Below are 24009 nucleotides of genomic sequence, written 5' to 3' on the forward strand. Positions count from 1 at the left end.
ATTTTATATTTTTTACATTATATCAAGTTTTGCAAATATTGCACATTGTGTTTTTGCCATAAAACACTTTCTATGACAAAAAAGAGCATAAAACAAACAAACAAACAAACAAAAAAACAAAAATAATAAAAAAATATAAATTGATGCAAAGATTCAAGTTCTGAAAGCCAAAATATAAAAATGATGTATGACTTATTTTTAACACTTTTATGAGTGGGACCTTTTTGGGTCCCCAAGAATTTTAGTGCACTTTTTTTTTTTTTTAACTCATTGCTCCAAAAATAAAAATAAAAATCAATATTATTAATAATATACCTATTTAAGACATACAATTTCCCACTTTAAAACATTTATGCAATCTTTTATATTTTTTATATTATATAAAGTTGTGCAAATATTGCACATTTTGTGTTTTTACCATAAAACCCTTTCTATGACAAAATGAGCATAAAACAAACAAATAAATATAATCAAAACTAGAAGTTGATGCAGAGATTCAAGCTTTGAAAGCCAAAAAATAAAAATGATGTATGACTTATTTTTAACACATTTATGAGTGAGACCTTTTTGGGTCCCCAAGAATTTTAGTGCACTTTTATATATATATATATATATATATATATATATATATATATATATATATATATATATATATATATATATATATATATATATATATATATATATATACTCAAGTAAGAGTACTGTTACTTTAGAGATGTATTACTCAAGTAAAAGTAAGGAGTAGTCACCCAAATATTTACTTGAGTAAAAGTAAAAATTATGTTGTGAAAAACTACTCAAGTACTGAGTAACTAATGAGTAACCTGTTTGTTTAATGATTACGGCAACAAATAATGCACAAAAACATAAAAATAGCAATGAGCAAATTCATAGCCAGGAAAATTTCTTAACGAACTAAAACAATAATATATATTAAATAATAAAGCATGAAAAAAAAAAAAATTTAAGGCACATTGAGCCACAATAACTTAACAGCACCATAGGCTCAGTAGGCATTCATTGATTTGATTGATTGATTGAAACTTGTATTAGTAGATTGCACAGTACAGTACATATTCCATACAAATGACCACTAAATGGCAACACCCCAATAAGTTTAGTTTTTCAACGTTAATCAATTACTTAATAAATGACCAAGTCGAGGTGATCTACCTCATATGTATATATATATATATATATATATATATATAACTCATTGCTCAAAAAAAATAACAAATCAAAATCAATGTTATGAATTATTTCCCACTTTAAAACATTTATGCAATTTTTTTAGATTTTTCACATTATAACAAGTATTGCAAATATTGCACATTTTGTGTTTTTGCCATGAAAACAGTTTCTTTGACGAAAAGAGCATAAAACAAACGAACAAATAAACAAAAATAATAAAAAACTAGAAATTGATGCAAAGATACAAGCTTTGAAAGCCAAAAAAATAAAAATGATGTGACTTATTTTCAACACATTTATGAGTGGGACCTTTTTGGGTCCCCGAGAATTTTAGTGCACTTTTTTTTTTATAACTAATTTCTCAAAAAATAATAACAAATTAAAATCAATGTTAAGTATTAGTGACCTATTTTAAGACATCACTTTAAAACATTTATGCAATTTTTAATAGTTTTTATATTATATAAAATTGAGCAAATATTGCATTTGTTGTGTTTTTACCATAAAAATACTTTCTATGACAAAAAGGACATAAAAAAACTAACAAAAATATTAAAAACTAGAAGTTGATGCAGAGATTTAGGCTTTGAAAGTCAAACAATAAAAATGATGAATTATTTATTTTTAAACACATTTATGAGTGGGACCTTTTTGGGTCCCCAAGAATTTTAGTGCACTTTTTTTTTTCACAACTCATTGCTCAAAAAATGATAACAAATCAAAATCAATGTTATGAATTATTGACCTATTTATCGCACACAATTGCCCACTTTAAAACATTTATGCAATCTTTTATATTTTTTATATTATATAAAGTTTTGCAAATATTGCACATTTTGTGTTTTTGCCATAAAGAACCAAAAAAAGCATGAAACAAACAATTTAGACTTTATATTGACGGATAGATCTGAAGTTGATCTAGAGATTTAAACATTTCAGTAAAAAAATAATAATAAACACCTTATTTTTAAATTTTTTATGACAGAGACTTAATCCCTGAAAGGTTTAAAAACAGCCCGCAGTATTTGTAGTGCTACTACTTCAATCATTATTATGCTTTATTCAACAATAACAAGGCAAACAAAAGACGTCCTTGTGGTCGTGTAAACAAAACACACAGCTCGACGTGCAGGTTGTTGTCATGGCAACACCTGTTGTGGATAGTACTATGTACACACACTTGCAGATCCAGTCGAGTGTCCTCATCAATAGTTATATCGGTCTGACATCATTACAATAGGCAGCTGGCGTTAATATTTCAAAATAAAAGGAGGATATACTTTTATATTTATGCCAATATACTACAAATATGACAAGATATGATTGTAAACTGCATGTAGTCCAGTTAGCACCATAGAAGTACACTTTATAGTACATTTTATTTTATTGGTATTACCTGTTTACTTCATGGGTATTACCTAGACTTCAGGTAATACCATGTCCATGAAACACTCACCTTTCCCTAAAACCCTCACCTGTCCCTGAAACACTTACCTGGACTACAGGTAATACCAGGAAACTTTACCTTTGAAAAATGTGTGCAAATCTGTGTGCACCACTCATCTGTACCTGTGACACTCACATGTCCACAAAGCACTCACCTGTCTCTGAAACACTCAACTTCCCTGAAACACTCAGCTGTCCCTGAAACGCACACCTGTCTCTGAAACACTCACCTGTCTCTAAAACACTCACCTGTCCCTGCAACACTCACCTGTCCCTGCAACAATCACCTGTCCCTGCAACACTCACCTGTCCCTGCAACATTCACCTGTCCCTGCAACAATCACCTGTCCCTGCAACACTCACCTGTCCCTGCAACACTCAGCTGTCCCTGAAACACTCACCTGTCCCTGAAACACTCACATGGGACCTGTCCCTGAAATACTCACTTATTCCTGAAACACTCACCTGTCAACTGTCTCTGAAAAACTCACCTGTCCCTAAAACCGTCACCTGTCTCTGAAACACTCACCTGTCCCTGCAACACTCACATGTCACCTGTGTCTGAAACACTCAACTGTCTCTGAAAAACTCACTTTTCCCTAAAATACTCACCTGTCCCTAAAACCCTCACCTGTCTCTGAAACACTCACCTATCTCTGAAACACTCACCTGTCCCTGAAACACTCACATGTCCCTAAAACACTCACCTGTCCCTAAAAGACTCACCTGTCTCTAAAACACTCACCTGTCCCTGCAACACTCACATGTCACCTGTGTCTGAAGCACTCAACTGTCTTTGAAAACTCACTTTTTCCTAAAATATTCACCTGTCCCTAAAACCCTCACCTGTCTCTGAAACACTCACCTATCTCTGAAACACTCACCTGTCCCTGAAACACTCACCTGTCCCTAAAACCCTCACCTGTCTCTGCAACAGTCACCTGTCCCTGAAACACTCACCTGTCCCTGAAACACTCATCTGTCCCTAAAACACTCACCTGTCTCTAAAACACTCACCTGTCCCTGCAACACTCACATGTCACCTGTGTCTAAAGTACTCAACTGTCTTTGAAAAACTCACTTTTCCCTAAAATATTCACCTGTCCCTAAAACCCTCACCTGTCTCTGAAACACTCACCTATCTCTGAAACACTCACCTGTCCCTGAAACGCTCACCTGTCTCTGCAACAGTCACCTGTCCCTGAAACACTCACCTGTCCCTGAAACACTCACCTGTCCCTGAAACACTCACCTGTCTCTGAAACACTCACCTGTCCTTTAACCCCTAACCTGTCTCTGAAACACTCACCTGTCCCTGAAACACTCATCTGTCCCTAAAACACTCACCTGTCTCTAAAACACTCACCTGTCCCTGCAACACTCACATGTCACCTGTGTCTAAAGTACTCAACTGTCTTTGAAAAACTCACTTTTCCCTAAAATATTCACCTGTCCCTAAAACCCTCACCTGTCTCTGAAACACTCACCTATCTCTGAAACACTCACCTGTCCCTGAAACGCTCACCTGTCTCTGCAACAGTCACCTGTCCCTGAAACACTCACCTGTCCCTGAAACACTCACCTGTCCCTGAAACACTCACCTGTCTCTGAAACACTCACCTGTCCTTTAACCCCTAACCTGTCTCTGAAACACTCACCTGTCCCTGAAACACTCACCTGTCCCTGAAACACTCACCTGTCAACTGTTCCTAAAACCCTCACCTGTTCCTGAAACCCTCACATGTCCCTGAAACAATCACCTGTCCCTGAAACACTCACATGTCACCTGTGTCTAAAGTACTCAACTGTCTTTGAAAAACTCACTTTTCCCTAAAATATTCACCTGTCCCTAAAACCCTCACCTGTCCCTGAAACACTCACCTGTCAACTGTTCCTAAAACCCTCACCTGTTCCTGAAACCCTCACATGTCCCTGAAACAATCACCTGTCCCTGAAACAATCACCTGTCCCTGAAACACTTCCCCGTCCCTCAAACACTCACCTGTCCCTCAAACACTCACCTGTCTCCAATTAAGATCAATTAAGATCAAACAAGATCAACCAAGATCAAATAAGATCAACAAAGATGAGGGCCAGAAAAGTGCAGGACTAAACACAAAATGTTAACGAAGCACAAATTAAAACATGAATTTGTTTGAAAAAACAAAACATAATTTGCAATAATTTGTGTGACAGTGTCACAGGGCGAGCACAAGTGCATTATGGGTAAATCCAAGTGTTCAAGTTGAAAGAAGCAACTTATCACAAATGGAAGAAATGTAAAATATGAGACAAAAATAGATGTGTTACTAAAAACTACTTGGAAACTTCTAAGTAGGAAAGTTTAAAAATAGAACACGCAGCTTCCCTTGTGAGCTGCACAGTATTATCATCTATTTTCTACCGCTTGTCCCAGTCGTTAATAATAATAATAATAATAATAATAATAATAATAATAATATTACCAACATTATTATTATTTTTACTATTACTATTAATATGATCATTATTATATGATGTGTTATGTACATTGACGACAAAGCACATCTCTTTGAAAACACTCTCGGCCTCTAAAGCCCCAATACTGTACTTACTGTACATCTCACTTCATCTTAAAGTAGATACCAACATTATAGATACCAACATCATGTTTCCTTACAGTAGATACCGACATCATATTCCAGTACAGTAGATACCAATATCGTATCTCCTTACAGAAGATGATATTATCATTTTACAGTACAGTAGATACCAACATCATATTACAGTACAATATATATCAGTATCATATTCCATTACAGAAGATACCAACATCATGGTCCAGTAAGGTAGATACCGAAATCATATTCCAGTACAGTATATACCAGTATCATATTCCAGTACAGTAGATACCAACATCATATTCCACCAAAGTAGATACCAACATCATATTCCAGTACAGTAGATACCAGTATCATATTCCAGGAGAGTAAATAACAGTATCATGTTCCTATACAGTAGATACCAACATCATGGTCCAGTTCAGGTCGATACCAACATCGAATTCCAGTACAGTAGATACCAAAATCATAGTCCAGTAGAGTCGATACCAACATCAAATTCCAGTACGTGGGATACACCATTATATCCCAGTGCGGTAGATATCAGTATCATATTCTAGTATAGTAGATACCAAGATCCTATTCCAGCACAGTAGTTACCAAGATCATATTCCATTGCAGTAGATATCAGTATCATATTGCAGGACAGTATATACCAACATTATATCCGATACAATATATATCAGTATCATATTCCAGTACAGTAGATACCAACATGATATCCAATTCAGTCGATATCAGTATCATATTCCAGTAGAGGTGATATCAGTATCATTTTACAGAACAGTGGATACCAACATGATATCCAGTACAGTAGATGCCAACATCATATTCCAGTACAGTAGATATCAGTATCATATTGCAGTACAGTAGATGCCAACATGACATCCAATATAGTAGATATCAGTATTGCATTCCAGTGCAGTAGATACCAACATCATATTCCAGTAGAGTACATATCAGTAATATATTCCAGTACAGTAGATATCAACATGATAGCCAATACAGTAGATATCCGTATCATATTCCAGTGCAGTAGATACCAACATCCTATTCCAGTACAGCAAATATCAGTATCATATCCCAGTAGAGTAGATACAAACATCACGTGTCCTTACAGTAGATACCAACAACATATTCCATTGCAGTAGATACTAATATCATATTGCAGTACAGTATATACCAACATGCTATCCAATACAGTAGATATCAGTATCATATTCCAGTACAGTAGATACCAACTTGATATCCAATACAATCGATATCAGTATCATAGTCCAGTACAGTAGATACCAACATCATATCCCAGTAAAGTAGATAACAGTATCATATTGTAGTGCAGTAGATACCAACATCATATTCCAGTACAGTGGATATCAGTATCATATTCCAATACAGGTGATATCAGTATCATTTTCCAGTACAGTGGATATCAACATGATATCCAGTACAGTAGATACCAACATCATATTCAAGAACAGTAGATATCTGTATCATATTCCAGTGCAGTAGATAACAACATCATATCCAGCACAGTAGATATATCAATATCAATATCAAATTGCAGTACAGTAGATGCGAACATGATATCCAATATAGAAGATATCAGTATTGCATTCCAGTGCAGTAGATACCAACATCATATTCCAGTACATTAGATATCAGTATTATACTCCAGTACAGTAGATACCAACATGATAGCCAATACAGTAGATATCAGTATCATATTACAGTGCAGTAAATACCAACATCATATTCCAGTGCAGTAGATATCAGTATCATATTCCAGTACAGTAAATAGCAACATGATATCCAGTAAAGTAGATACCAGTATCATATTCCAGTGCAGTAGATACCAAAATCATATTCCAGTACAGTAGATATCAGTATCATGTTCCAGTACAGGTGATAACAGTATCATTTTCCAGTACAGTGGACATCAACATGATATCCAGTACAGTAGATACCAACATCATATTCCATTACAGTAGATATCTGTATCATATTCCAGTGCAGTAGATACCAACATCATATCCAGCACAGTAGATATATCAATATCATGTTCCAGTATAGTAGATATCAGTATCATATTCCAGTACAATAGATAACATCATAATCCAGTGCAGTAGATAATAACATCATGTATCCGTACAGTAGAGACCCAAATCATATTCCTTTGCAGTAGATATCAGTATCATATTCCAGTAGAGTGGATACCAAAATGATATCCAATACAGCAGATATCAGTGTCATAGTCCAGTACAGTAGATACCGACATCATATTCCATTACAGTAGATACTAACATCATATCCTATACAGTAGATATCAGTATCATATTCCAGTTCAGCTGATACCAACATCACATTCCAGTACAGTAGAAATCATTCCATTGCAGTAGATATTAGCATCATATTGCAGTAGAGTATATACCAACATGTTTTCCAATATAGTAGATATGAGAATTGCATTCCATTGCAGTAGATACCAACATCATTTTCCAGTACAGTAGATATCAGTATCATATTCCAGTACAGTAGATACCAACATGATAGCCAATACAGTAGATATCAGTATCATATTCCAGTACAGTAGATAGCAACATGATATCCAGTAAAGTAGATATCAGTATCATATTCCATTGCAGTAGATATCAGTATCATATTGCAGTACAGTAGATGCCAACATGATATCCAATATAGTAGATATCAGTATTATATTCCAGTGCAGTAGATACCAACATCATATTCCAGTACAGTAGATATCAGTATCATATTCCAGTACAGTAGATACCAACATGATAGCCAATACAGTAGATATCAGTATCATATTCCAGTACAGTAGATACCAACATAATAGACAATACAGCAGATATCAGTATCATATTCCTGTGCAGTACATACCAACATCTTATTCCAGTACAGTAGATCTCAGTATCATATTTGAATATGATAAACAGCTGCTGTACATTTCAAACATAGACAACAAATCATCATCATCCCAAAAGCAAAGGGTGATGATGAGGAGGATGAGGAGGAGGATGGTGATGTTACCAAGGCAACAGCGTGCTGAAGAGGAAGTGCCAACTCACCTGAGAGAAGCAGACTTCCACCTGTGACAAGGACCACCTTCACTGCTGTCAGATGACACCAAATTCCCAGCATGCTCTGGGGCGGAGACAGGAAGTGAGGAATGTCTCCTGCAGACGACAACACATTCCACAAGATCAACTTTATTTACTCATTATTCTTTTAATATATTCATATTTTAGTAAACCATCGTATAATAGTGTGTGTGTACGCCTGTAATTGTTGTATACTTATATAATAGTATACAACACACACACACACACATATACATATATATATATATATATATATATATATATATATATATATATGTATATATATATATATATATATGTGTGTGTATATATATATATATATATATATATATATATATATATATATATATATATATATATATATATATACTGCTCTTTATCTTCCATAGGTCATTAAAACATTTCAATCATTGGTGAGATCGACCGATAAATTACAAATACGTAAACAATTACTGCAAAACAAATAATAAATAATAACATCATATTCCAGTACAGTAGATATCAGTATCATATTACAGTATAGTAGATACCAACATGATCAATACAGTAGATATCAGTATCATATTCCAGTGCAGTATATAGCAAAATCATATTCCAGTGAAGTAGATATCAGTATCATATTCAAGTACAGTAGATACCAGCATGATATCCAATACAGTAGATATCAGTATCAAATTCCACTACAGTAGATACCAACATCATATTCCAGTAAAGTAGATATCAGTATCATATTCCAGAACAGTAAATACCAACATCATATCAGCACAGTAGATATCAATTTCATATTTTAGTACAGTAGATATCAGTATCATATTCCAGTACAATAGATACCAACATCATGTATCCATACAGTAGATACCAACATCATATTCCATTGCAGTGAATATCAGTATCATACTGCAGCACATTAGATACCAAAATGATATCAATGTAGTAGATATCAGTAGCATAGTCCAGTGCAGTAGATACCAACATCATATTCCAGTATAGTAGATACCAACATGAACAATACAGTAGATAGCAACATCATATTCCAGTGCAGTAGATAGCAACATCATATTCCAGTACAGTAGATATCAGTATCATATTCCTGTATAGTAGATATCAGTATCATATTCCAGTACAGTGGATAGCAACATGATATCCTATACAGTAGATATCAGTATGATATTCCAGTTCAGCCAATACCAACATCATATTCCAGTATTGTAGATACCAACATGACCAATACAGTAGATATCAGTATCATATTCCAGTGCAGTAGATAGCAACATCATATTCCAGTACAGTAGATATCAGTATCATACTCCAGTATAGTAGATACTAACATGATCAATACAGTAGATATCAGTATGATATTCCAGTACAGTAGATATCAGTATCATATTCCAGTACAGTAGGAATAGGGCAGAATAATGTTACACAGCCATTATTTCCTCACACTAAACCTGTAGGAAATAGTCCTTCTCAAGTTTCTCTATGTTTATATTTTCACAATTTTCTTACACTTTAAGAAGCATTTCTTACATATTCATGATTTTTAAGAGCTTATTGTTTAAAAGTTCAGGGCGATTTTAATATTTTGTTTACATTCCGTGTCTGTTTTCCAGGGATTGTGTTGACGTTTCCTTTCTGTCTTGATAGCAGAGGTTACAATTCAAATAAAAATGCACTTTTATCCTGCTCCTCATTTTCCATTGGTGACTAAAACTAATCGATAATAAACGATAATTGTATTTTTGATTTTGTAATTTTTTGGGTGTATTTATTTATTTATTTAAAATTTTTTAGGGCCGGTGAGGGAAACAAAAGTCTGTTTTCTCAGTACCTGTATTATGATTTCCCTGTCAAAGGAATAAATAAATAAATAATATTTTTTTTAAAAGAGGAAAATTATAAACCTGAATTAAAATTTCTACAAAAAAAAAAAAAAAAGTATAATTAATCGATATAGAACAGTGATATCGTGATACCGTTTTCAGCCGTATCGTCCAGCCCGAGTTTAATTGGCCACTTTTGTATGCATGGGCTTCACGGTGGCAGAGGGGTTAGTGCGTCTGCCTCACAATACGAAGGTCCTGCAGTCCTGGGTTCAATTCCAGGCTGAGGATCTTTCTGTGTGGAGTTTGCATGTTCTCCCCGTGAATGCGTGGGTTCCCTCCGGGTACTCCGGCTTCCTCCCACTTCCAAAGACATGCACCTGGGGATAGGTTAATTGGCAACACTAAATTGGCCCTAGTGTGTGAATGTGAGTGTGAATGTTGTCTGTCTATCTGTGTTGGCCCTGTGATGAGGTGGCGACTTGTCCAGGGTGTACCCCGCCTTCTGCCCGATTGTAGCTGAGATAGGCGCCAGCGCCCCCCGCGACCCCGAAAGGGAATAAGCGGTAGAAAATGGATGGATGGATGGATGGGCTAGCAGTTAAGCGAGAGAAAAACCCTCCAAAGCGTGAGAAGAACTTCACAGACATGAAGTTTGATCTTCTGAGCACCGAGCTGCTCCTTCCATGCAACAATGGTGTTCTACAAGGTTCTCCTGCAGCCCACGTCTACAGAACAAGGTCTGATCCCTTCCCGTGGTCCAAAGAGGACTTGAGGAAGAAGGCTCGCCCTCCTCCCTCTTTTATAGGAGCATCGTCTCCATGGCAACCAAAAGGAGAGGCTGGCTTCTGTGTTCCCCATGGAGAACTCTAGCGAGGGAGGACACACTGGACGGATTCTGGACCGCACGGGTCTGCTCCGTGAAGCAGGACACAATCTTCTTGTGGTTCCAGCAACACGTCAGTGCAGTGAGAGGTCAGACACGTTCTTGCTTTTGATCCTTCATCATCAAGTTCTGGTTTTAATTGTTCTCCAAGGCACTGCTGGCAGTTCTTTGTAGAACAGCGACACAAGGATTTGACCGTCAAAATAATTATTTAATCACGCTGGCTCTTATAATAATAATAACAACAATCATAATAATAATAATAAAATAGTATCCATCCATCCATCCATCTTCTTCTGCTTATCCGAGGTCGGGTCGCGGGGGCAACAGCCTAAGCAGGGAAACCCAGACTTCCCTCTCCCCAGCCACTTCGTCCAGCTCTTCCCGGGGGATCCCGAGGCGTTCCCAGGCCAGCCGGGAGACATAGTCTTCCCAACGTGTCCTGGGTCTTCTCCGTGGCCTCCTACCGGTTGGACATGCCCTAAACACCTCCCTAGGGAGGCGTTCGGGTGGCATCCTGACCAGATGCCCGAGCCACCTCATCTGGCTCCTCTCGATGGGGAGGAGCAGCAGCTTTACTTTAAGCTCCTCTCAGATGACAGAGCTTCTCACCCTATCTCTGAGGGAGAGCCCCGCCACACGGCAGAGGAAACTAATTTCGGCCTCTTGTACCCGTGATCTTATCCTTCCGGTCATGACCCAAAGCTCATGACCATAGGTGAGGATGGGAACGTAGAACAACCGGTAAATTGAGCGCTTTGCCTTCCGGCTCAGCTCATTCTTCACCACAACGGATCGATACAACGTCCGCATTACTGAAGACGCCGCACCGATCCGTCTGTCGATCTCACGATCCACTCTTCCCTCACTCGTGAACAAGACTCCTAGGTACTTGAACTCCTCCACTTGGGGCAGGGTCTCCTCCCCAACCCGGAGATGTCACTCCACCTTTTTCTGGGCGAGAACCACGGACTTGGACTTGGAGGTGCTGATTCTCATTCCAGTCGCTTCACACTCGGCTGCGAACCGATCCAGTGAGAGCTGAAGATCCCGGCCAGATGAAGCCATCAGGACCACATCATCTGCAAAAAGCAGAGACCTAATCCCGCGGCAACCAAACCGGAACCCCTCAACGCCTTGACTGCGCCTAGAAATTCTGTCCATAAAAGTTATGAACAGAATCGGTGACAAAGGACAGCCTTGGCAGAGTCCAACCCTCACTGGAAACGTGTCCGACTTACTGCCAGCAATGCGGACCAAGCTCTGACACTGATCATACAGGGAGCGGACCGCCACAATAAGACAGTCCGATACCCCAAACTCTTTGAGCACTCCCCACAGGACTTCCCGAGGGACACGGTCGAATGCCTTCTCCAAGTCCACAAAGCACATGTAGACTGGTTGGGCAAACTCCCATGCACCCTCAAGAACCCTGCCGAGAGTATAGAGCTGGTCCACAGTTCCACGACCAGGACGAAAACCACACTGTTCCTCCTGAATCCGAGGTTCGACTTTCCGGCGTAGCCTCCTCTCCAGTACACCTGAATAGACATAAGGAGTGTGATCCCACAATAGTTGGAACACATCCTCCGGTTCCTTCTTAAAGAGAGGAACCACCACACCGGTCTGCCAATCCAGAGGTACCGCCCCCGATGTCCATGCGATGTCGCAGAGTCTTGGAAACCAAGACAGCCCCACAGCATCCAGAGCCTTAAGGAACTCCGGGCAGATTTCATCCACCCCCTGGGCCTTGCCACCGAGGAGCTTTTTAACTACCTCAGCAACCTCATCCCCAGAAATAGGAGAGCCCGTCAAAGATTCACCAGGAACTGCTTCCTCATAGGAAGACGTATTGGTGGGATTAAGGAGGTCTTCGAAGTATTCCTTCCACCGATCCGCAACATCCGCATGCGAGGTCAGCAGAACACCATCCTCATCATACATGGTGTTGACAGCGCACTCCTTCCCCTTCTTGAGGGCGGTCGGTGGTCCAGAATCGCTTCGAAGCCGTCCGGAACTCGTTTTCCATGGCTTCCCGAACTCCTCCCATGTCCGAGTTTTTGCCTCCGCGACCACTGAAGCCGCACACCGCTTGGCCTGTCGGTACCTGTCCACTGCCTCCGGAGTCCTATGAGCCAAAATAACCCGATAGGACTCTTTCCTCAGCTTGACGGCATCCCTCACCACAACAGGCACCAACTACCTTGCGACCACAGTTCCAATTACCCGCCTCGACAATAGAGGTGCGGAACAAGGTCCACTCGGACTCAATGTCCAGCACCTCCCTCGTGACGTGTTCAAAGTTCTTCCAGAGGTGGGAATTGAAACTTTGTCTGACAGGGGACTCTGCCAGACGTTCCCAGCAGACCCTCACAATGCGCTTGGGCCTGACAGGTCTGTCCGGCATCCTCCCCCACCATCGCAGCCAACTCACCACAATCACCACAATCAAGTGGTGATCGGTAAAAAACTCTGCCCCTCTCTTCACCCGAGTGTCCAAAACATGAGGCCGCAAATCCGATGACACAACTACGAAGTCGATCATGGAACTGCGGCCTAGGGTGTCCAAGTGCCAAGTGCACATATGGACACCCTTATGCTTGAACATGGTGTTCGTTTTGGACAATCTTTGATCAGCACAAAAGTCCAATAACAAAACACCACTCGGGTTCAGTTCCGGGCGGCCATTCTTCCCAATCACGCCTCTCCAGGTTTCACTGTCATTGCCAACATGAGCGTTGAAGTCCCCCAGTGGGAGCACTTTCCAGTACTCCCTCGATTGTACCCAAAAAGGGTGGGTACTCTGAACTGCTGCTTGGTGCGTAAGCACAAACAACTATCAGGACCCGTCGCGGAGGGAAGTTACCCTCTTGTCCAATGGGTTGAACTCCAACGTGCAGGCTTTGAGCCGGGGGGCAACAAGAATTGCTACTCCAGCCTGTCGCCTCTCAATGCGTGCCACGCCTGTGTGGAAGAGAGTCCAACCCTTCTTGAGAGAACTGGTTTCAGAGCCCTTGTTGTGCATTGAAGTGAGTCCGACTATATCCTGCCGGAACTTCTCCACCTTGCGCACTAGCTCCGGCTTCTTCCCCCCCCAGCGAGGTGACGTTCCACGTCCCAAGAGCTAGCTTACGTAGCCGAGGATCGGACCGCCAAGTGCCCTGCCCTTCTGCTGCCGCCCAGCTCAGATCGCACCCGACCTCTATGGCCCCTCCCTTGACTGGTGAGCCCACAGGAGGGGGGACCCACGTTGCCTCTTCGGACCAGGCCCCATGCACCAGGCACTCACCATTGTGCTACAACTCCGGGTCTGGCTCCAGAGGTGGACCCCGGTGACCCGCGTCCGGGAGTGGGAAAACTGACTCTCGGTTGGTTTATTTCCATAGAAGTCTTTGAGCTGCTCTTTGTCTGATCCCAGACCATGATTCAGGATTACAAGTAGATGGACCAAGTGTACCAGAGCATGATTCAGGATTACAAGTAGATGGACCAAGTGTACCAGACCATGATTCAGGATCACAAGTAGATGGACCAAGTGTACCAGACCATGATTCAGGATCACAAGTAGATGGACCAAGTGTACCAGACCATGATTCAGGATCACAAGTAGATGGACCAAGTGTACCAGACCATGATTCAGGATTACAAGTAGATGGACCAAGTGTACCAGACCATGATTCAGAATCACAAGTAGATGGACCAAGTGTACCAGACCCTGATTCAGGATTACAAGTACATGGACCAAGTGTACCAGACCATGATTCAGGATTACAAGTAGATGGACCAAGTGAACCAGACCATGATTCAGGATTACAAGTAGATGGACAAAGTGTACCTGACCATGGTTCAGAATTAGAAGTAGAAGTACAAAGTGTACCTGACCATCCTGGACGTGTCTCCTTCAGACCTGCAAGACCAATAAAACAGAGTGAGTGATATCAGCAGGCGTGTCCGATACTACCAACATGTATTGCAATACTTCTAGAAACAAAACCCCCACAAATAAATCAGTAATGGTTTCATTTGAACAAAACGCTTTCTGACACATGAAACATAACTTTTTATTACACATCAAGAATAAAGTTGTCCTTAAATAAAATAGTGAACATACTAGACTATTTGTCTTTTAGTAGGAAGTAAACAAATAAAGGCTCCTAAATATTCTGCTGACATAAGCAGTAACATATTGTGTCATTTTATTTTGGCAACACTACTTCTTCATTTCCTGTTAATATCTGCTTACTTCCTCTTTTAACACGTTCTATCGACACTTCTGTTCCAATGTAATTATCACTTATTCTTCTCTTCTTTGATACTCGACATAGGTTTTGGCTGATACTACACATTGGGGTGTCGATCCGATACCAAGTAGTTCCGGGATCATACATTGGTCGTAGTCAAAGTCCTCATGTGTCCAGGGACGTATTTCCTGACTTCATAAACAATAAAATATTTTGTGATAATAAAAAAATGTGGACTCTTGTACTTGGTATCGTGACAGTAGATATTTGTATAGTTCCGTTTGTTTACATTAAGGAGCACTAGCTTGCTATTAGCAGTTAGCTACTGTATGTTCCCCTACGGTGTGTAGTGAAGCATGTTTAGTTATTCCTTGTCCTCCAGTGGTAATAGTATTTGTAAGAAACTGACTATATGTCGCCATGGAGGCCAGGATTAGTCATTTAGAAGTAGTTAAAACACTGTGGAGGGATGTTAGCCACTAGCTAGCTATGTTTTAAACTTCAGTGTTTATGGCTTCTCTTTTAGCGCTAGAATATATATCCATTCTCTCTCTTCTGTCTCCACATGATGGTCGGATGTAACGATGGTTGGATGTCATTAAGGTTGGATGTATCGATTGTTGGATGTCATGATGGTTGGATGTGTCGATTGTTGGATGTCATGATGGTTGGATATCATGAGTGTTGGATGTCATGATGGTTGGATGTCATGATGGTTGGATGTCATTAAGGTTGGATGTATCGATTGTTGGATGTCATGATGGTTGGATGTAACGATTGTTGGAGGTCATGATGGTTGGATGTCATGATGGTTGGATATAACGATTGTTGGATGTCATGATGGTTGGATGTTGTGATGGTTTGATGTCATGATGGTTGGATGTCATGATAGTTGGGTGTCATGATTGTTGGATGTAACAGTTGTTGGATTTAACAAATGTTGGATGTCATGATGGTTGGGTGGCATGGTAGTTGGTTGTCATGATGGTTGGATGTAACGATTGTTGGACGTCACGATTGTTGGATGTCATGATGATTGGATGTCATGATGATTGGATGTCATGATGGTTGGATGTCACGATGGTTTAAAATGTCATGATGGTTGGATGTCATGGTTTGATATCATGATTGTTGAATGTAACTGTTTGTGAAAAAATGCATGTTGGATGTCATGATGGTTGGATGTCATGATGTTTTGATGTCACAATGTATTGATGTCATGATTGTTGGATGTCACTATTGTTGGATGTCAAGATGGTTGGGTGTCATGATGGTTGGATGTCAAGATGGTTGGATGCCATGATTGTTGGGTGTCATGATGGTTGGATGTCAAGATGGTTGGATGCCATGATGGTTGAGTGTCATGATTGTTGGATGTAACAGTTGTTGGATTTAACAAATGTTGGATGTCATGATGGTTGGATGTCATGATAGTTGGGTGGCATGGTAGTTGGATGTAACAGTTGTTGGATTTAACAAATGTTGGATGTCATGATGGTTGGATGTCATGATGGTTGGGTGGCATGGTAGTTGGTTGTCATGATGGTTGGATGTAACGATTGTTGGACGTCACGATTGTTGGATGTCATGATGATTGGATGACAGGATGGTTGGATGTCATGATGGTTGGATGTCATGATGGGTGGATGTCACGGTGGTTGGATGTCACGATGGTTTAAAATGTCATGATGGTTGGATGTCATGGTTTGATATCATGATTGTTGAATGTAACTGTTTGTGAAAAAATGCATGTTGGATGTCATGATGGTTGGATGTCATGATGTTTTGATGTCACAATGTTTTGATGTCATGATTGTTGGATGTCAAGATGGTTGGGTGTCAAGATGGTTGGGTGTCGTGATGGTTGGATGCCATGATGGTTGGGTGTCATGATGGTTGGATGTGAAGATGGTTGGATGCCATGATGGTTGAGTGTCATGATTGTTGGTTACCATGATGGCTTGATGTAACGATTGTTGGATGTCATGATGGTTGGGTGTTGTGATGGTTGGATGTCATGATGGTTTGGTGTCATGGGGGTTGGATGTCATGATGGTGCGATTTCATGATTGTTGGATGTAATTATTGTTGGATGTAATGATGGTTGGATGTCAAGGTGGTTTGATGTCATGATGATTGGACGTTATGATGATTGGGTGTCATGATGGTTGGTTGTCATGATAGTTGGATGTAACGATTGTTGGATGTCATGATGGTTGGATCTCATTATAGTTGGATGTCATGATGGTATGATAAAACAATTGTCAGAAGTCATGATTGTTGGATGTCATGATGGTTGGATGTCATTATAGGTGGATGTCATAATTGGATGTAACATGTGTTGGGTGTCATGATGGTTGGATGGCATAATGGTTGAGTGTCATGATGGCTTGATGTAATGATTGTTGGATGTAACGATTGTTTGACGTCATGATGGTTGGATGTCATGATGTCCTGATGGTTGAATTTCACGATTGTTGGATGTCACAATATTTGGATGTCATGATGGTTGGGTGTCATGATGGTTGGATGTCATGATGATTGGGTGTCATGATGGTTGGATGTCACGATGGTTGGGTGTCATGATGGTTGGATGTCATGATGGTTGGGTGTCACGATGGTTGGGTGTCATGATGGTTGGATGTCATGATGGTTGGATGTCATGATGGTTGAATTTCACGATTGTTGGATGTCACAATTGTTTGATGTCATGATGGTTGGGTGTCATGATGGTTGGATGTCATGATTGTTTGATGTCATGATGGTTGGATGTCATGATGGTTGGATGTCATGATTGTTTGATGTCATGATGGTTGGGTGTCATGATGGTTGGGTGTCATGATGGTTGGATGTCCTGATGGTTGAATTTCACGATTGTTGGATGTCACAATTGTTTGATGTCATGATGGTTGGGTGTCATGATGGTTGGATGTCATGATGGTTGGATGTCCTGATGGTTGAATTTCACGATTGTTGGATGTCACAATTGTTTGATGTCATGATGGTTGGATGTCATGATGGTTGGATGTCCTGATTGTTGAATTTCACGATTGTTGGATGTCACAATTGTTTGATGTCATGATGGTTGGATGTCATGATTGTTTGATGTCATGATGGTTGGGTGTCATGATGGTTGGGTGTCATGATGGTTGGATGTCCTGATGGTTGAATTTTACGATTGTTGGATGTCACAATTGTTGGATGTCACGATGGTTGGGTGTCATGATGGTTGGATGTCCTGATGGTTGGATGTCATGATTGTTTGATGTCATGATGGTTGGATGTCATGATTGGTTGGATGTCATGATGGTTGGGTGTCATGATGGTTGGGTGTCATGATGGTTGGATGTCCTGATGGTTGAATTTCACGATTGTTGGATGTCACAATTGTTTGATGTCATGATGGTTGAATGTCATGATTGTTGGATGTCATGATGGTTGGGTGTCATGATGGTTGGATGTCATGATGGTTGAATGTCATGATTGTTGGGTGTCATGATGGTTGGATGTCATGATGGTTGGGTGTCATGATGGTTGGGTGTCATGATGGTTGGATGTCATGATGGTTGAATGTCATGATTGTTGGGTGTCATGATGGTTGGATGTCATGATGGTTGGATGTCATGAGTGTTGGATGTCATGAGTGTTGGATGTAACAATTGTTTGATGTCATGATGGTTGGATGTCATGATGGTTGGGTGTCATGATGGTTGGATGTCATGATGGTTGGATGTCATGAGTGTTGGGTGTCATGAGGGTTGGGTGTCATGATGGTTGGATGTCATGATGGTTGGATGTCATGAGTGTTGGGTGTCATGAGGGTTGGGTGTCATGAGGGTTGGGTGTCATGATGGTTGGGTGTCATGATGGTTGGATGTCATGATGGTTGGGTGTCATGATGGTTGGGTGTCATGATGGTTGGATGTCATGATGGTTGGGTGTCATGATGGTTGGGTGTCATGATGGTTGGATGTCATGATGGTTGGATGTCATGATGGTTGGGTGTCATGATGGTTGGGTGTCATGATGGTTGGGTGTCATGATGGTTGGATGTCATGATGGTTGGATGTCATGAGTGTTGGATGTCATGATGGTTGGATGTCATGAGTGTTGGATGTCATGATGGTTGGATGTCATGATGGTTGGATGTCATGAGTGTTGGGTGTCATGATGGTTGGATGTCATGAGTGTTGGATGTCATGATGGTTGGATGTCATGATGGTTGGGTGTCATGATGGTTGGATGTCATGATGGTTGGATGTCATGAGTGTTGGGTGTCATGATGGTTTGATGTCATGAGTGTTGGATGTCATGAGTGTTGGGTGTCATGATGGTTGGATGTCATGAGTGTTGGATGTCATGATGGTTGGATGTCATGATGGTTGGGTGTCATGATGGTTGGATGTCATGATGGTTGGATGTCATGAGTGTTGGGTGTCATGATGGTTTGATGTCATGAGTGTTGGGTGTCATGATGGTTGGATGTCATGAGTGTTGGATGTCATGATGGTTGGATGTCATGATGGTTGGATGTCACGATGGTTGGGTGTCATGATGGTTGAATGTCACGATGGTTGGATGTCATGATGGTTGGAAGTCACGATGGTTGGATGTCATGATGGTTGGATGTCATGATTGTTGAATGTCACGACGGTTGGATGTCATGATTGTTGAATGTCACGACGGTTGGATGTCATGATTGTTGGATGTCATGATTGTTGAATGTCACGATGGTTGGGTGTCATGATTGTTGGATGTCATGATTGTTGAATGTCACGATGGTTGGGTGTCATGATTGTTGAATGTCATGATGGTTGGATGTAACAATGGTTGGATGACATGATTTTTGAATGCCATGATGGTTGGATGTCATGATGATTGGGTGTCATGATGGTTGGATGTCACGATGGTTGGGTGTCATGATGGTTGGATGTCATGAGTGTTGGATGTCATGAGGGTTGGGTGTCATGAGGGTTGGGTGTCATGATGGTTGGATGTCATGATGGTTGGATGTCATGATGGTTGGGTGTCATGATGGTTGGGTGTCATGATGGTTGGATGTCATGATGGTTGGATGTCATGAGTGTTGGATGTCATGAGTGTTGGATGTCATGATGGTTGGATGTCATGATGGTTGGATGTCATGATGGTTGGATGTCATGAGTGTTGGGTGTCATGATGGTTGGATGTCATGAGTGTTGGATGTCATGATGGTTGGATGTCATGATGGTTGGGTGTCATGATGGTTGGATGTCATGATGGTTGGATGTCATGAGTGTTGGGTGTCATGATGGTTTGATGTCATGAGTGTTGGATGTCATGAGTGTTGGGTGTCATGATGGTTGGATGTCATGAGTGTTGGATGTCATGATGGTTGGATGTCATGATGGTTGGGTGTCATGATGGTTGGATGTCATGATGGTTGGATGTCATGAGTGTTGGGTGTCATGATGGTTTGATGTCATGAGTGTTGGATGTCATGATGGTTTGATGTCATGAGTGTTGGGTGTCATGATGGTTGGATGTCATGATGGTTGGGTGTCATGATGGTTGGATGTCATGATGGTTGGATGTCATGAGTGTTGGGTGTCATGATGGTTGGATGTCATGATGGTTGGGTGTCATGATGGTTGGATGTCATGATGGTTGGATGTCATGAGTGTTGGGTGTCATGATGGTTTGATGTCATGAGTGTTGGGTGTCATGATGGTTTGATGTCATGAGTGTTGGATGTCATGATGGTTTGATGTCATGAGTGTTGGGTGTCATGATGGTTTGATGTCATGAGTGTTGGATGTCATGATGGTTGGATGTCATGATGGTTGGATGTCATGAGTGTTGGGTGTCATGATGGTTGGATGTCATGAGTGTTGGGTGTCATGATGGTTTGATGTCATGAGTGTTGGGTGTCATGATGGTTTGATGTCATGAGTGTTGGGTGTCATGATGGTTTGATGTCATGAGTGTTGGATGTCATGATGGTTGGATGTCATGATGGTTGGATGTCACGATGGTTGGGTGTCATGATGGTTGAATGTCACGATGGTTGGATGTCATGATGGTTGGAAGTCACGATGGTTGGATGTCATGATGGTTGGATGTCACGATGGTTGGGTGTCATGATTGTTGGATGTCATGATTGTTGAATGTCACGACGGTTGGATGTCATGATTGTTGGATGTCATGATTGTTGAATGTCACGATGGTTGGGTGTCATGATTGTTGGATGTCATGATTGTTGAATGTCATGATGGTTGGATGTAATGATGATTGGGTGTCATGATGGTTGGATGTCACGATGGTTGGGTGTCATGATGGTTGGATGTCATGATTGTTGAATGTCACGATGGTTGGATGTCATGATTGTTGGATGTCATGATTGTTGAATGTCACGATGGTTGGATGTCATGATGGTTGGATGTCATGATAGTTGAATGTCATGATGGTTGGATGTAACAATGGTTGGATGACATGATTTTTGAATGCCATGATGTTTGGATGTCATGATGGTTGGATGTCATGATGGTTGGATGTCACGATGGTTTAAAATGTCATGATGGTTGGATGTCATGGTTTGATATCATGATTGTTGAATGTAACTGTTTGTGAAAAAATGCATGTTGGATGTCATGATGGTTGGATGTCATGATGTTTTGATGTCACAATGTTTTGATGTCATGATTGTTGGATGTCAAGATGGTTGGGTGTCAAGATGGTTGGGTGTCGTGATGGTTGGATGCCATGATGGTTGGGTGTCATGATGGTTGGATGTGAAGATGGTTGGATGCCATGATGGTTGAGTGTCATGATTGTTGGTTACCATGATGGCTTGATGTAACGATTGTTGGATGTCATGATGGTTGGGTGTTGTGATGGTTGGATGTCATGATGGTTTGGTGTCATGGGGGTTGGATGTCATGATGGTGCGATTTCATGATTGTTGGATGTAATTATTGTTGGATGTAATGATGGTTGGATGTCAAGGTGGTTTGATGTCATGATGATTGGACGTTATGATGATTGGGTGTCATGATGGTTGGTTGTCATGATAGTTGGATGTAACGATTGTTGGATGTCATGATGGTTGGATCTCATTATAGTTGGATGTCATGATGGTATGATAAAACAATTGTCAGAAGTCATGATTGTTGGATGTCATGATGGTTGGATGTCATTATAGGTGGATGTCATAATTGGATGTAACATGTGTTGGGTGTCATGATGGTTGGATGGCATAATGGTTGAGTGTCATGATGGCTTGATGTAATGATTGTTGGATGTAACGATTGTTTGACGTCATGATGGTTGGATGTCATGATGTCCTGATGGTTGAATTTCACGATTGTTGGATGTCACAATATTTGGATGTCATGATGGTTGGGTGTCATGATGGTTGGATGTCATGATGATTGGGTGTCATGATGGTTGGATGTCACGATGGTTGGGTGTCATGATGGTTGGATGTCATGATGGTTGGGTGTCACGATGGTTGGGTGTCATGATGGTTGGATGTCATGATGGTTGGATGTCATGATGGTTGAATTTCACGATTGTTGGATGTCACAATTGTTTGATGTCATGATGGTTGGGTGTCATGATGGTTGGATGTCATGATTGTTTGATGTCATGATGGTTGGGTGTCACGATGGTTGGGTGTCATGATGGTTGGATGTCATGATGGTTGGATGTCATGATGGTTGAATTTCACGATTGTTGGATGTCACAATTGTTTGATGTCATGATGGTTGGGTGTCATGATGGTTGGATGTCATGATGATTGGGTGTCATGATGGTTGGATGTCACGATGGTTGGGTGTCATGATGGTTGGATGTCATGATGGTTGGGTGTCACGATGGTTGGGTGTCATGATGGTTGGATGTCATGATGGTTGGATGTCATGATGGTTGAATTTCACGATTGTTGGATGTCACAATTGTTTGATGTCATGATGGTTGGGTGTCATGATGGTTGGATGTCATGATTGTTTGATGTCATGATGGTTGGATGTCATGATGGTTGGATGTCATGATTGTTTGATGTCATGATGGTTGGATGTCATGATGGTTGGATGTCCTGATGGTTGAATTTCACGATTGTTGGATGTCACAATTGTTTGATGTCATGATGGTTGGGTGTCATGATGGTTGAATTTCACGATTGTTGGATGTCACAATTGTTTGATGTCATGATGGTTGGATGTCATGATGGTTGGATGTCCTGATTGTTGAATTTCACGATTGTTGGATGTCACAATTGTTTGATGTCATGATGGTTGGATGTCATGATTGTTTGATGTCATGATGGTTGGGTGTCATGATGGTTGGATGTCCTGATGGTTGAATTTTACGATTGTTGGATGTCACAATTGTTGGATGTCACGATGGTTGGGTGTCATGATGGTTGGATGTCCTGATGGTTGGATGTCATGATTGTTTGATGTCATGATGGTTGGATGTCATGATTGGTTGGATGTCATGATGTTTGGGTGTCATGATGGTTGGGTGTCATGATGGTTGGGTGTCATGATGGTTGGATGTCCTGATGGTTGAATTTCACGATTGTTGGATGTCACAATTGGTTGAATGTCATGATTGTTGGGTGTCATGATGGTTGGATGTCCTGATGGTTGGATGTCATGATGGTTGGGTGTCATGATGGTTGGGTGTCATGATGGTTGGATGTCATGATGGTTGAATGTC

The 24009-nt window shown here is 40.7% G+C and overlaps 1 protein-coding gene across 1 annotated transcript in view; it reads left to right on the forward strand.

Annotated features, from left to right (window-relative positions):
• The window catches only part of fbln2 (fibulin 2), a 345987-nt gene that overhangs the window by 79290 nt on the left and 242688 nt on the right, over window positions 1-24009 (forward strand).

This window comes from Nerophis ophidion, linkage group LG06, assembly GCF_033978795.1.
Source record: "Nerophis ophidion isolate RoL-2023_Sa linkage group LG06, RoL_Noph_v1.0, whole genome shotgun sequence".
NCBI classification, from domain to species: Eukaryota; Metazoa; Chordata; class Actinopteri; order Syngnathiformes; family Syngnathidae; genus Nerophis; species Nerophis ophidion.